This window comes from Cimex lectularius, unplaced genomic scaffold (genome assembly GCF_000648675.2).
Source record: "Cimex lectularius strain Harlan isolate CLEC.00 unplaced genomic scaffold, Clec_2.1 scaffold38, whole genome shotgun sequence".
In the NCBI taxonomy this organism is placed as follows: Eukaryota; Metazoa; Arthropoda; class Insecta; order Hemiptera; family Cimicidae; genus Cimex; species Cimex lectularius.
In genome coordinates, this window is record NW_019392638.1 from 1,105,028 (window position 1) to 1,120,184 (window position 15,157).

At 30.6% G+C, this 15,157-nt stretch overlaps 1 protein-coding gene and 1 long non-coding RNA gene across 4 annotated transcripts in view; one reads left to right on the forward strand and one right to left on the reverse strand.

Moving 5' to 3' along the window:
• LOC112127225 overlaps nt 1-2,191 on the reverse strand; it is a 79,972-nt gene extending 77,781 nt beyond the window's left edge. The window contains exons 1-2 of the long non-coding RNA XR_002910470.1: nt 1,929-2,191; nt 1,718-1,785 (exon numbers count right to left, since the gene is read on the reverse strand). This is a non-coding gene — a long non-coding RNA (uncharacterized LOC112127225). The remainder of the gene's footprint in view (nt 1-1,717; nt 1,786-1,928) is intronic.
• Nucleotides 1-15,157, forward strand: part of LOC106670032 — an 89,018-nt gene that overhangs the window by 17,343 nt on the left and 56,518 nt on the right. The gene's annotated exons all lie outside the window — the stretch shown is intronic.

Sequence of the window (15,157 nt, forward strand, 5' to 3'; positions counted from 1 at the left end):
GAGCATATCTGGATAACATGTGTTTTTCAGGACTCTGTGTAGTCATTAAAATGATGATAAACTTATTTAACGAAGGAAATAAAATAGCCAATCCTAGTTAACTTCAAGACGAGATTCGTCAAATTTCAAGCCTCCACTGAAGCAAATTGTTCTACACATCCTTCTCGGTATAATTTTTTTTTCGGTCTGACGTCAACAAATTTATTTTACAACGAATCGTAAACTGACGGATTCCGGATATTAAAAAAGTTCTCGGACCGAGGCAACGGCGATAACGAACGGCGTAAACAGAACTCGAATCATTTCGTTTTCACATTTTTGCCTTGGACACAAGCCCAAAAATAACTCGTCAAGTATAAAACGGACACTTGGAAAATCGTTCGAGGCTGGTGTTTTTGAACGAACATGAAATAAGGGCTTTTCACGTTGCTTTCTTCTATAAAGTGCAGGCACGACCTAATATAATTTATTCAATGTCAACCTTTAAATCTCATTGAGCTTAATTAGTTTCGAACTGGGAATTGTCATGAATTGCCTAACAATAGATTTCATAGAATGAGGGGCCTTAAGCAAACTTACATTTAACTTATTTGAATTAACAAATAAAAAAATTTAACAAAACAACATGAACTCCCAGTTGGAAGATAACAAAATCTAACATTTTTGCATCTTTTGTTGTTATTTCATACATTCATAATAAAAGAAATTTTTGAAAATATTTTTTTAATTCTCAGCCTTATTATTTGTCGACCTTGTCAATTTTAATTGCTTCAAGATGAACCAAATTTTTGTGAACCGATGAATTGACCAAAGATAACAAAAGATTTCAAAACTTCTCACTTTTATGAATTGTGAAAACAAGCTACTTAAGTTGTTAGAATTATATCATGATTTTCTGATTGTTATTTTTTTTCTTTAGTTAATGAAATCTTAAATTTTAGTTTTTTCATTTTCGAATAATTTAATAGTTCCAAGTAACATATAGTATTGCAATAAATTATTCTTTTTCTCCGAGGTCTTGGTTGAGATCAAAAAGTTATTGTCACGAGCGAGATTCGAACCTACGACCTTCGGCTCAATACGCCGCTGCTCTGACCACTTCTATCTAATACAGACTTTCACGATCGCTCAAGCAGCGGTGTATTGAGCGGAAGGTCGTAGGTACGAATCCGCTCGTGTCACTAACTTTTTCATCTCAACCAAGACCTTGGAGAAAAAGAATAATTTATTGCTATACTATATATTACTTAGAACTATTAAATCATTCGAAAATATGGATTAATATACTATAGTATTGCCTTTAAACAAGACATCCAGTACAAAAACAATTTTTTCTTCTTGAAAAATGGAATATTTATGTGTCTTGCTAAAAGCTCAACTTCATTTTAGCTTACATCAGTATTAAAATAATTGACATTTGGATGTTTTACAAACATCGGAAAATAAACTGTACGTTTTATCCCCATTATTATATTATTATTATTATTATTAATTTTTAAAGGCGTTTCAACGGCTAAGATCGTTTATACCCATTATTTCTTATTTCATTTACAGCTAAGGTAGTTTAATATTTATCCATTTTACATATGTACTAACATAATAGCATATTTTATTCATTTCAAAACTAAATACTACAAGCTATTAAATATAAAATATGATCTTAAAAAAAAACTTTTAATTAAAACTAAACTATAACTTTAAAAAAAGTATCACTTACTTCTAAGAGTATACAAAATTACCAAAGTCCGGTTATCCTATACCAGCCAATAAGAGAGCCTAGGTAATCTACACACCAAAATTTATCATTATAATGTTAACAATAATATTCCGAAATAATAGAAAAAACATAATAACAATTTTTATTCATTTCAAGGCAATGTATTACAAGCTAGTAAATATAAAATATTATCTTTAGAGAAAGTGATTACCTGAAAGTGTATAAAAATGCTATTTCTTTCGATTATTTTATACAGTACAGCCTAGCACCTACACAAATATTTACCAATATTTTATACATTATTTATTCAAATTTCTTTGATGTACTCGTGACTTCCAGTTACTAGAGACTTCGGATTAAACCCTTTGCTTATATTTCTGGTACAAACACGACTTATTAAAATGCTGAAAGTCTAGTATTATTTTTGTTTGTTTACATTAATGTCATATTGGGTAGGGGTTTATTGGTGACATGTTTTGGTGAAAAATTAAAACAAAAACATTTACCTCTCGTTATTTTCCAATGTTATGGAGGTTTAAAATTTATATACACAAACAAGTTTTTCAACCTTGTTATTTGTATGTATTTAAAGACTAATCACTAATACAAATAAATATAATTTGGTTTCTTTCACGATATTTTCAGTACTAACTTTTGCACTGTTATTGATAAGTTAAAGTTTTTGTTTTATTTTTTAATTAGTATTTATCTTTTAATGCTTTATATGCTTCCAAGAAGTAACAAATTCGGACATAAATTGTTTGCTATGAAAACTCACGTTCATTTTAACAAATTTAAAGGAAAAATACTACTGTCTTGAAGAATTTCCTCTTATACCGTTACACTCTTTGACCTTTGTTAAAAACATGAAATATTGTTCACGTAAGTCCAGTTTGATATTATTTTAATCTCTTATATCCATCAAAATGTTGAAAGTGCAGGGCATTCCTCGAGGGCTTGCGGCCTAGGTATTTTTTCTACTCGGTGGTTTCTCGTTTCATAACGAGTGCAATTCACAGGTTACTGGGTCAGGCCTAGTTTGGTTAACGGATATCTTTTCTAGGATCTGCCTCAATAGCATCCAGGTCTCATTGTGTCCATCAGCTTGAACTTTAATATGTATTGGCCATTGAATTGCTACAACTACTTCCGCTACAACTACAATGAACGTTGTTAAACAAACGTCAGATGAAACAGTACAAATGGTATTCAGATCAAATATCATGATAATGTGTGGTGTTTAGTGATCGTTAGTTAATGATTATTTGGAGATAGTGAGATGGGGTCTGGTACGACGTAGGTTTTAGAAAAACATTTTCTTTCTCTTGCCAACGTTTCGATCTTTATTGAGATCATCTTCAGGGCTCAAAGTGTTTGTTTTCTGCGTAGTTGTGTCATTCTTGTGTGTCGTGTTGAGAGTGCAATATCTCACTGGCTCTCTCAACACGACACACAAGAATGACACAACTACGTAGAAAACAAACACTTTGAGCCCCGATGATGACCTCAATAAAGATCGAAACGTTGGCACGATAAAGAAAATGTTTTTCTAAAACCAACGTCACACCAGAGCAGATCTCGCGATCTCTAAATTATCATGATAATAATGAAGTTATCCAAATTTAAATAAATAAAAATTATATCTTTATTTTAATCGGTCAATATATATAATTATTATCAATGCCTGCGAGTGAAAGGTAAATTAACTACTTTCTCTTTTTTTACTCTTTCTTCTCAATCAGGCCTTCGCTTAAATTACATTATTAAGGCCAATTAGTTTAAATTAACTTTAAAAGTCTAGAATTATTTTTTAAAAAAATAATTTTTATCTTTGGGCCAAAATAAAAGTACGCCGAGGGGAAGATTTCCTTGTACACAACCCGTTCTTATAGGAACTTCCTTCCGCCAGCTCGAAAAATAAAAGCTTTCTAGGGTTTCTCAAATTTTAAAAATAACAAGGAATGAACTTCTGCCGATAAAAACCAATATAAAGAAGAAACACGGTTTGTAAAATTATTTACTTCATTTGTGATGTATTGGAACTAATCAGAGCCGTGTTCTTTTTACTTGTTTTATTTAAGAGATCGATTTCGGGGCATCCGCCTCCCCCTCATCAGTCTTGAGTTTCTAAAATGTACAAGTTTACATATTATTTTACAAAACAATGTCTTTTTAGGTTTAAATGTTTATAAAATATAATTAAATTATGTTGTGTCCCCGCTGAGTCACATGTATCGAATATATGGCGTTATTTATAAGCTATGATGTTTGTTTTTTATTTTATTAATTCTTTTTGGTTTGTATTTCAAGCTTAATTTTAAATTACTAGTTTTCGTTTTATATAGTAATTATTTTTATAGTAATAAGTTTTATATACATTTTTATTTATTACATTTTCCATTATTTTTATACATAGTTAAAATATTTTTCTATTGTTTACATACTTTGTTTTTATCTTGTTGTATATTTATATATGTTTGTATAGATATTCTCCAACCCAATTAATTTTTTCTAATTATTCTCTCTGCCTAATATTTTTACCTTATCAAAATTTATATTACGTCCTGTATCTTTTACATGTTGACTTAAATCAGTATTACCACTTCTTTTTTTTTAATTATTTTTATGTTGGCTAATTCTTTCGTATAGGAATTGTAAAGTTTCCCCAGTGTATGTTTTTTATATGAACATTTTTAGTTTATAAATTATTTACTATTTTTAAGTTTTGCAATAGTAGGCATTATGGGAGGCAAAATATTGTATAACTTTTCACCAATGTACGAATAGAAAAAACAATTACATATTTCCTCTTGTTTACATATTTTTAATGTTTTTCTGTTTTTTATTTATTTAGAAATCGTGAGATGCGGTCTAGTGTGATGTAGGTTTCAGAAAAACATTTTCTTTATCGTGCCAACGTTTCGATCTTTATTGAGATCATCTTCAGGGCTTGGGATTTACAAACATTGTTTACATATAACAATTACATTTTGAATGTGGAAAAGTGAATTTATACAATGCAAAATATATTTTTTATATATTCAATCAATCTTTCTACTCACTCAGTGTTTGTCTTCTGTGTAATTGTGCCATTCTTGCGTGTCGTGCCAGTGAGATTTTGCTATTTTGTGTTTATATACGTTGGATTTTGAAGGGGTGGGGACACACGATTTTCTGTTAATACTTTGACATCTATTCGTCCTACATATTGAGGATTTCCTTTTTTCCTTTATCTTGTTGTTTAGATTTAACATTATAAAAGACTTACGTTGTTGTTTTATAGCTATTTCAATCAGAATTTTTAGGTAATTATTTTTTTATTTGTATTTCCCTAATTCCACTCACATTACATTTGTGAAAAGGTTTATCACTTAGTTCATTGTTTAAAAGTTATATTTGTGTACTAATGTTAAAATTTTAATGTAATGTCTTAACATGTTGGTTTTTTATATAAGTTAATTGTAAGTTTTTGGTTTGCATTTCTTATTAGTTCTAAATCTATAAATAGCGATTTCTTATTGTTTTCTGTTTCCTAAAGTGAATTTTATATTTTTATGTAAATGATTGTTTTAATAGGACATTTGGGACATCTGTGTGCACAATTATTATAGTGTCATCTATACATATTTTTTAAGTAATTGTACTCGGGCTTTTGTGGTGTTTATAATTTTTTCTATTAACCCATTTATATAAATTACTGGGGAGCTTCCTCCCATCGGCAAGCCGATTTTTTGTTTATATATTACCCAATTAAAGATGAAATATGAATTGGTTACAAATTTTCTAAGATTAAAAAAGTACTTTCCATTTTTCTATTATAGCTTCGTTAACTGGAATTGAAGTGTACTTCTATTCTAGGTCTATACTAGTTAAAACATAATCTTTCTTAATTTTTATCTGTTTTAAAATATCTTTCAATTCTTTTGAGTTTTTTAACATAATGCCCCTGCTATATATTTGATATTGAATTTACTGGTTTTAAAAGTATATGTGCAATATTGTAAAGAGGTGAATTTATTGTACTGATGATCGGTCTACACTTATCTTTTCTTTTACCTTTATGTACCATACATTCTTGGTAATCTCCCTGTGTATGTGCTATATTTCTTTTTTCCCCAAAATTGATCACTTTCAAATCGAGCAGTGCTTTGTCCATATTGTTGCACCATGCCTGTAGTTTTACTGTAGTAACTTTTACATGAATCTTATTATCTTTTAACAAATTTTTCATTTTTGTGATATATTTTCTTGTGCACAACTACTATTTCTTTAGTCCTGTCTGACTGCACAACAACCAAACCTGTTATTAAAAAATAAAAAATAAAAAAGTTTGTTCTGCACCTATTATTAGATCGGCTATATTACCGCTATAATGAGCTTTTATTAATAATATTTAAAGCTTTTATTAATTTAATTTAAAGTAAATGGTAACTCTTAGCAATAATGTGATTTTGGTATATATCAATTGTTAAGTGAAGAATAAAACAAGTTTTAACACGTTGTGTGGTAATTGTTTTGCGCAGAAATAAATACGTCAATCATCTTGATAATTCAAAAAACCATTATCACTTATGCTCAATTAATAGTCCTGGCGTTCCTTTATTCATTATATATTCAAAATAGAACTACAACTTACCTTGGGCTTAAATCGTTTAATAATACAATTTAGGGCGTTGGCAAGTGGCAAACGTTTGCGGATAAAATATATTCCTGAGGTTTCTGTATTCATTAACAAGATTGTAAACTGGATCTGTCGTAAAAGACAGTGCACTTACGATAAAATAATTAATCTCATTAACAAGAAGGTAAATCTGAACTTAGGAACGTAAAACCGCTCACACTTAAGTCCACCACACCCACAAAATAAGTCATATCGCTTAACGTTTATGTTAAAAATGTATTAATGTTTTAAGGAGAAATAAACACGCATATTATCTTGATTATTCTATGACAATTATCACTATCACTTAATTCAAAGTTTCCTTGACTCCCATTTGTTTTGTGTCAAGTAAATATGTCTTCACTAGCGATATTATAAATGCCTGTAAATAAACATTTATTTTTTAACGATGTCAGCAATCGGGAATAAAAAAATAACATAATACTCAGTTTGTTTGTTTTTTCAAAGCAAAGTATTACAACCTAGTAAACATACATGTTTTTCCTTTGATGGTCTGATTGGCAAACGTATTTCTTTCAATTAATTATCTTTTTATGTAAGGTCTTGATGGAAATGAAAAAGTTAGGGTCACGAGGCGGTTCGAACCCACGACCTTTGGGTTTATATTTAGAGAATATAATTACCTGAAAGAGTATAAAAATACTACCTCATTCTGCGGTTATCCTATACAGTACAGTCAATTCTCCTAAACCGATAAATGGGGTAGTTTAAATGAATGTGTGAATGTAATTTATAAGCGTGAATGGAGGAGCACAACTCCAATTAGCCCGAAGAATATCGAGTACGCTCGGGTAGTCTAAATGCTACGGTTAGCACCAGATTATCATGTTTTATCGTTTATTTTTTTCGTCTATGTTTTTATGTTTATTTGTGTTTGTTATTTGCGTTATTTTATCCACAATTGTCGAGGCCCTGAGGTACAGAGAGGCTAGCAGAGGATATAGAAAAGAGAGAGTCCATTTTAGCTGGTCTTTTCAAAAACTTGGCTGGGGAAACATGGAAGTTGCATTCAAACGCGAGATGGACAAGAAAAGAAAGGCAAGGAAAGGAAAAAAAAACGACGTTTCTCTTTCGTTATTTCCTAGTGATAAGGAAGTTTAAAATGAGTACAAACTTTACTTTCCAACTTACCAATAAAATTTTACTTATTTGTATGAATTTGAGTGAAAATTACTAAAATTAGAAAAATTGAGTGTCCACCTGAGAAGAACTGAATGTCGTGGAAGAGGTTTAAATAAAGTTATTTTTTAAAATTAAAAAATCTACGAGTAGCTTTGTTTTCCTGTTAATTTCTATTTTCCAAAGAAGTATTATTGTTCTAAATAAGTCCATTACAGTTCGTGGTCCGATTGACCAATTAACATTTTTCAATTAATTAATATTTATGAAAGGTATAGGTTGAGATAAAAAAGTCAGTGTCACAAGCGGGATTCGAACCCACGACCTTCGGCTAAATACGCTATTAGATATTAAAGAAGATATTAATTGGTCAAGCGGATCACGAAAACTAGTGAATTTAATAAGTTACAATGAAGTATATCTTCACGGAAGCTCTTCGTGGCCATTTCATTTGTCGCCGAGAATCAAATAGATTACATATTTGAAATATGGCACACAGGAGGGAAAATTCGAAAGGTGCGGTTGAGATGTGAAATGGTGTCCGAGCGGATCGAAGTCACGATAGGTCAAGTGGTAGAGTAGCGGCTATTTAGCCGAAGGTCGTGGGTTCGAATCCACCTCGTGACACTGACTTTTTTATCTCAATCAATACCTTTCAGAAATATTAATTAATTTAAGTTCTAAATAAGGATATGTTTTTTTAATCTTACCAGAATAAACGTGTAAAAAGTATATTGTGATAAAGGTTGTTTTAATTTTTTGTCCTACAGAGGAAAGCCCCTGCCACGATTTAGTACTATTTAAAAATCAAGCCAGCTCAACAAAGTCTAATCTTGGCTTTACCTATTTGTTTTACAATTGTTTGAAAGCTTGCGGTTATGTCAAAAAAACAGTAAAATTTGGTTAGTATTCAGCCTCTTTTTGATATGGGCATTTCGCTTTGAATTTCAGAGTACCTTTTGAAGGAAAAAAAAGAGCGAGAAGAAAGGCGTCTGAACTGTGGAAATAATGAAATTCAAAACAGTTCGGAACGAATGTTTCTTATAAACTCGCCAAGCTCGAAACAATAAACCCATTTAATGTTGGTCTCATGTATAATGAAACTGGGTCGACAAGACACGACGGACTGACGTTATCAAGTCGAATGAATAAAAGAAAGCTAGACAAAAAATCAGTGAATTAATTAATTTCACAGACAATGGGAAAAGTAAATGGCGTTAATACTCTTAACTGAACTGGTTATTTTACGTGTTTTCAGAGATTTTAATCCGGATAAAATCTGGACCTTAGTTAACTAAGTACTTTGGTACATTTTACCGGAGGTATTCGTGTACAAATATCAAGGCGAGCTTCATTAAAGCTTAATGTACATGAACTTTTCTACTATTGGGAATAACGTAGGAACAAATTTGCCATTGAAAACAAATTTACATTTCTATAAGAAAAACAAAACCAACAATCAATGTTTATTTATAGGCACATCGCTAGTGAAGACAAGTGTTTGCTACATAGATTCTAAAAGATTAGAACATTTACTGATAAATCAACTGAACACATACAAATTGGGCGTCAAGGAAACTTTGAATTAAGCTAGAGTGATAATTGTCACATAGAATAATCAAGATAACTGTTTATATTGATGATTTTTGATTGTTGATAATTGTAAGATAAAATTTATAAATGCAGTTCCAAATATTATATGCAAATTAGGTTAAGTGTATAGGTGTATTGGTTGTATTGTTAGGACAATGATATGGTTATATTTTTATACTCTTTCAAGTAATTACTTTATCTAAAGATAGGGTTTTATTAATTTTTCTTTTTATGTAAGGTCTTGGTTGAGATAAAAAAGTCAGTGTCACGAGCGGGACTCGAACCCACGATCTTCGGTTGAATACGCCGCTGCTCTACCACTTGAGCTAACGTGACTTCGATCCTCTCGGACACCAACCTCCCATCTCAACCTACAGCCGTTCGAATTTCCCCTCTTTTTGCCATTTTCAACACACTGACTTTTTTATCTAAAAGAATAATTAATTGAAAGAAGTAACTTGGTCAATTGACCACTAAAACGTAAATAGGGTTTTATGTTTTCTTGCTTTAATACCTCGTCTTGAAATGAAAAAAAGCTGTATTATGTTACTTTTTATAGTTTATGAATTTTATTGCTGATATTATTATATTAATTTTCCGTTAAATGTATTGACTGTATCGGATTACCTTATGAAGGATGTACTTTATATAGAATGGACGATTCATATTTGATTTCGTTCTGTATGAATTTAATTCGTACTTTCATTATACAGGAAACTTACGGTTTCCTAATTATCAATAGATGTTCGAAATATTTAATATTTTTTTCGAAATGATTAATTATAGTTTCAAAGTCCTGACGAAAGGGATATATTTTTCCTCGTAAGCTAGACAAATTCCAATTGACTTAATCACTGATATTTTTGTATATAAAATTAGTAAAAAGAACCTTATATTAAACCTACCGTTTTTACTTGGCTGTAATATTTTGCCTTTAGATGTATAAAACTGTGTACGAATAGTTACTGATTTAGTATAAATATTGAACTTTTTAAAAAACAATGATTAGCATTATAACGTACTCAACATATTCAACACGAAAAAATAACAAATATCAATAACAATTTATATGTATCATTTACGCATAATAAAAGAAACGAAGTGAGAAATATAACACCAACCGGAAAAGGGATAAAATAACTGCAAAATTTATGCCACAATAAATCAACGATGCAGACAGAACGAAGAAAAATTTGACTTATAAAAGGAAACTATTGAAAAAACAACACACAGGCGGACTATCGACAGATACAAAACTCTGAGACGACCATCTTGCTGGACACAAAATTGTTAGATTAAAATATTTGCTCATATTTTATACGAAATAGACTATTTTACACCCTTGCTACAAATAAGAACCACTTTATCGTTGATTTATTACCGGCCTCGTTCATTTATCTACGGTCGTGGTGTTAACCTTAAAAAGAAAGTCCTTTAAAATAACTGCAAGCGGTCCTTTTAGCTCTCCCGATATCGGTCATATTCATCCCAGTTTATTTTTAGCCTTTTACTTTTCCCCCTTCGCTCCAGACTAGCCGTCATGCCTCGGCTAGAAGGAACAATCGCGGAAATGGGAGCTAAGTGAAAGGGAAGGGGATTGGGATTTATCCCAAGGGAACAGGCCTCTCCTATAACACTATTCACAATATTACTAATTTCGTAACGCTAATTTAAGTTTATACATTATTAAATTCATTAGATTTCGTGGTTCGATTGATCAAATAACATCTTTCATAATTCATCTTTATGTAAGGTATTGGTTGAGATAAAAAAGGTGGGAAGTTGGTGTCCGAGTGGATCGAAGTCACGATAGCTCAAGTGGTAGAGCAGCGGCGTATTCAGACGAAGGTCGTGGGTTCGAATCCTACTCGCGATGCTGACTTTTTTATCTCAACCCATATCTTACATAAAGATTAATTAATTGAATTATACATTATTATCCATTACATTCTCATAAATTTATAGATCCAGATTATCCAGATTTATTAACCTTACTGTTCTTTTTCGTCTTGCATATATAATATTTTCTTTATTGTCTGCGTTTAATCATTTCATTAAATTATTATTTTTTATTTTTTCTTCCTATCTAGAGGAGTCTACTAAAGAAACTGTATGAACAAAAATATAAATGTTTTTTCAAAATTACATTTTTTCTAAAAAGCAATTAGTTGACTAATTAAGTTATTATTAAGTACATATTGTTATGTTCTTACTGCGGTAGATCCTGAATTTACAAATATTGCATATAGCAAATACGTTTTTAGTCAATATGACCAGTAAAATGTTACGTTATATGTAAATTGTGGGCTTCGTTTTCCAAAGAACATTTTTAAAGTTTTAACTAAGGAAACATTGAAAAAATTCTATTTTTTAATTGGCAAAGTATGGCTTTGTAGCTTTGTAGTGGGTGTTGCAAGTGTTGGAAATATGCAGTTTTACACGGAAGTTATTCCACGAGCATACCAACGCCGGAGTGCAAGTAGAATATTAAATCAATATTAATTTTTTAAACGGGCCGGGAATTAATTATGAAGTCATCTTGGGACCGAGGTGTTGAACATTATTGCCTCTGATCGTCCTGGCCTGGCTAATTTGTAATCCCGCTGTATTGTTCGCATCTAGTCGAACTGACGAAACTCGTCTGACGTAATGGACAGCGAGAAGAGGCGGACCGGGATCATCAGGGACGTTGAAACAACGAGAAATAGTTGAGAACATTCAAACACGACTTCAAACAAATTGCTTTCCCTTAACTATCACATTTTTACGCAAAGTTGTGTTGTTTTACTCATAACTGATAATACTAATAACATATATTGTCGAGCTTTTGAGTGAGGTAAGATTTTTTTCTAATTGCCTAGTTTGTAATTAAGCCATGATTTTTGACATTTCTATTATAAGGTGCATTTATTAATAATTAATTTTTTAATCTTATTTATGACATAACACCGCGTATTTTTATTAACCTTGTGGAATTTTGTTTATTCTTTCAGTTCTATCTTTAAAATCTTGACTAAGGTTTAATGTGGGTGTTCGTCCAAGGTTTATGTATCTGTATTTGTGCTGTCTTGAGCTTTACAAGGAAAAGAAGACTGTTAGATTTATTTCTTTGTAACCATTATTTTTTTTATTTAAATGCTGTCCATATGATTTCGCTTATTTCTCCTTGTTAGAAATGTGTGTTAAAGTTCGAATCGAACAACTTTGACCTAAATATTTCAAGAGACTATTAATATTATGGATCAGGGGTAGATAAAATTAAATTTAAACAATCCATTGTTAGAAAAACAATTTTTTTCGTATATTATATTAGACCTTGAAATATATGATTAAACATTATTTCCTCGTTCCTCGCAATTTTTGGGTATGGGAGAATAGTTTTAAAATCTAAAATTCTAGTTGGACACACATCCAAACAAATACTGAGTCTTTCTTCCGAGCAAACAACCCGGTGACATGTTGGTATCATGAAGTTGAAGTATTTGTCCTACATATTTAGAAATGAATACCAATACCTTTGGTACAAATAAATTTGTCAAGAATTACCCAGGTTAACAATTATAATATAAATTTTGTGATTATTGATGTTGACAAATTATTGTAAATTTAGGCTAAATTAGTTGACGTATTGGTTATGCCGAACAGGATAACCGTATAGAAGCTATGTATATTGACTGTACAGGAAAACCATATGGACATTATGCTCTTTCAGGTAATTAAGTAGTAGCACTTTCTCTAAAGTATAATGGAATAACAATAATGGAATTTTTTTTGATAAGTCAAAATTGTCTCAAGATTAAATGACTATTTAATTCCTTAATTCGAACAATGATGTCTTTGAAGTTATTGAAGAGAAGGTTGAACTACTTGAAGATTAATTTGATGTAATATCAGTACTATTTAAAAACAAAAAAACAATACAGTAAATAGTTACCTGTACTGAAAATGGTTTGTGTGTTTATAAAAAAAAAAACTGTTAATTGTTGTTAATTTGTTTGAAAACTATAGGCCCTGATGATAATCTCGGCTCGAAAGCTTGGCAAATTTGGAATTCTGTGTTTTGTTCTCCCTTGACCATACTGATAATACATCAAATTTAATGTAATGTCTTTAAACAAATAGAGGTCCAGGTCATAAAATTTATGAATATTGTTGGGGGAAATTTATGTTCAAATGGTAAATGTATTCAGGCTACTCTAAACATTTAAGACTTGAAATTAATTTACAAGGAAAAGAAGTCCGTTAGAGTTCTTTCTAATAATAATATAATAATAATAATAATGCTTTATTAGTACAAAAAATGTTTACAAAACAAAACATACGCCTTAACATAAAATAACGGCATGAATAAAAAGCCGTCTGCCGAGTTGTTTCTAAGGTTTCTAAGTGTAAGCATTAATCTTTTTATAGAACTACCCAAGATGTTCATCATAGCTTTTGGATCGCAAATATCGACTTCCTCAACATTATCTTTCTTTGGGTGAAGAGCACTTTGGTTTCAGAGGACACAAGTTTTGAAATTGAATCATTTCTAATTCTCTATCAAAAACAAAAGTCACCCTTGAAACCCAAAATACCTTTAGTTTAGTGAAAACCGACTTTTTTGCTTTTCTCCGTCGTCATTGGCCAGAAAAAAACAAACCGACATTATAATAATTAAATAGAACGTTCGAGTTAAGTGATATTTAAATTAAATAATTCACAATTAATAATAAATAAATTGAACGTTCCAGTTGATATTCAAATCAAAAAATTCACAATTAATAATAAATAAATAGAACGTTCGAGTTAAGTGATATTTAAATTAAATAATTCACAATTAATAATAAATAAATTGAACGTTCGTGGAAGTGATATTTAAATAAAAAATTAATAATAAATAAATAGAACGTTCCAGTTGATATTCAAATCAAAAAATTCACAATTAATAATAAATAAATAGAACATTCGAGTTAAGTGATATTTAAATTAAAGAATTCACAATTAATAATAAGTAAATAGAACGTTCGAGTTAAGTGATATTTAAATTAAAGAATTCACAATTAATAATAAGTAAATAGAACGTTCGAGTTAAGTGATATTTGAATTAAAACATCCACTTACTCTTCGTGAACGCCTTAAGATACGCTTTCCGTCGCATCAAGTAAGCCCGACGAAAAGCTCACAACTTTCCACTGAGATAACAGTCTTATAAATCAATAAAAAGTTATTCTTCTACTAAGCCTTTTTGGGCAGACTTTATAAGCAGAAAGTTTAGAATTTATCTATTCTTTCGCCTTACCCGCAAAATGTTCGATCATTCCATGTGCATTCATGTGCAAGGTACAGTATTAACATACGTGGATAAATAGGGATTGAGCGTTTCGGCGATTTGCCACCTTATAAAGTGCTAAGTGTAAAACTCATTTCGAGCGTTGCGTGTCACTCTTTCGTCATTTGGGTGCAGCTGTTAAATGCATACGCCTCCAGTGGTTTTCAAACCGTTCTAGATTCTCTTAATAAATTCAAATATCAAAAATTAATTTTCGGAATCAGTTTATTAAGTAACACTTTGAATATAACACAATTTGTTGTCTTTTTAAGTTGCTTTTTAGGAACACCTTTGTCATTTAAAAAATGGAAATCCCATTTCTCATACCGTTTGACGCGACTGAAATCTCATTTTTTGAACTTGCATTCTATAAAAAGTTCTTTCCCCTTTTGATACAGCACGTCGAAATTTTTGCTTATCCTAATTCTCATGAACTGTAACTGTGCAGCTGTTTTTCAGCACTCGTCGAATTTTAAACTTTCATTTTGTTTTAATTTTAAAAGAGTTATCCTGAACAAAGGATTTTTGTGTGAAAAAACGATAATCAGGTGTTGGAGCTGAAATTCGTGATTTTAGTTATGATGGCATAACCTTACCTACTTAAGTTAATAAGCAACTTTCACATGCTTTTCATATTTGGTTTAACAAATTTAAACTCTTCCTGCCCTCTCTTTATTATCATGAAAACCTAAACATACCGCTGCTTCCGAGTGAGGTTTTGCAACGAAATCTCGGA